At 31.5% G+C, this 1,301-nt stretch overlaps 1 non-coding gene across 1 annotated transcript; it reads left to right on the forward strand.

The window, feature by feature from the left end:
* The first annotated feature begins 397 nt into the window (after positions 1-397).
* LOC133247012 (U6 spliceosomal RNA) lies at positions 398-501 on the forward strand. The gene has a single exon (XR_009736249.1). It is a non-coding gene; the product is annotated as a U6 spliceosomal RNA (small nuclear RNA).
* The last annotated feature ends 800 nt before the right edge of the window (positions 502-1,301 follow it).

Below are 1,301 nucleotides of genomic sequence, written 5' to 3' on the forward strand. Positions count from 1 at the left end.
ATGAGATTGATTTATTACAGTGACAAACTATATCAAAATTGAAACAGTAAACTTTTCCATTAGAGTACAATAGATTAAAAAATTTTAATATATAATATTTTAGGATTAGATTCCATTGTGGACAATGAAGGCATTAACAAACGTCCTGACTCTGTCAATTTTTTCTGCACAATGTACAGTCTCAGAATATTTTATATGAGTTACCTATTCATTTGATAATTCTCATGAATTCCTTATATGGTGATGAGTTAGTTCAGGACTATTAATATAAAGTATATCAAAGTAACCTAAAATATTTCTGGCATCTCTTTTTATAAGATAAATGTATAAATCATCGTGATTTTCCAGGGGCTCTTTGAGAAATGCCATAGATAATTTTAATTTTGAAAGACATATGATGCTCATTTTGGCAGCACCTAAACTAAAACGGGAATGATACAGAGATTAGCATGGCCCCAGAACAAGTATGACATTTAAATCTGTAACGTGTTCCATATTTTTCAGCAAATGTTGCCAGAAAAATTGACTATTCACATGCAAAGTAATGAAGTTGAACTCTTACCTTACACCATATACAAAAGATTAACTTAAAGTGAATCAGAGACCTAAACATCACAGCTAATACTAAAAAGACACTTGGGAGAAAACCCACTTAAGGTAGTTAAACTCAGAGGACAGAAAGTATAATGTTGGTTGCCAAAGACGAAGGAAGAAGGGATGGGGAGATATTGTTTAGTGGGTATAGAGTTCCAGTTGGGGAAGATGAAAATGTTCTGGTGACAGATGGTGGTCATGGTTGCACAATAATGTGGAGTGACTTTTTGTACTTGATGCTATTGAACTGTATACTTAAAAGTGATTAAGATGGTAAATTTTATGTTACATATATTCTGACACACACACAAAAAGACATCCTAAATGTTTAGTTTTTTTAACTTAGGATCAGTAATTCTTTAATAATCTTGAGGAAGCAAAATAAAGTTATCAAAAGGATTTGGTCATCTGATTGAGACAGAAGCACAATTACCTGTGAGCAGGGATGAGTATACATAAATCAAAGTAAAAACTATATTTTACAATAAAAATAGAAGGTAACAAAATAGTAAGGAAATTTAGCTGTTCTGAAGAAATGAATTTTTTTAATAATCAAGGACATAAAGTCAGCACAGATTACTAAGAACTTATACCTTGAACATTACCAAGAAAACTATGGATATTAGTCTTAGCAAACTTAGTGTTAGCAAACAGCTCAGGTAAGATTATGAAGAATGCTGTTCACCATACAAACAGTAAAGGTAGAG

Source organism: Bos javanicus, chromosome 4 (genome assembly GCF_032452875.1).
Source record: "Bos javanicus breed banteng chromosome 4, ARS-OSU_banteng_1.0, whole genome shotgun sequence".
Taxonomy (NCBI): Eukaryota; Metazoa; Chordata; class Mammalia; order Artiodactyla; family Bovidae; genus Bos; species Bos javanicus.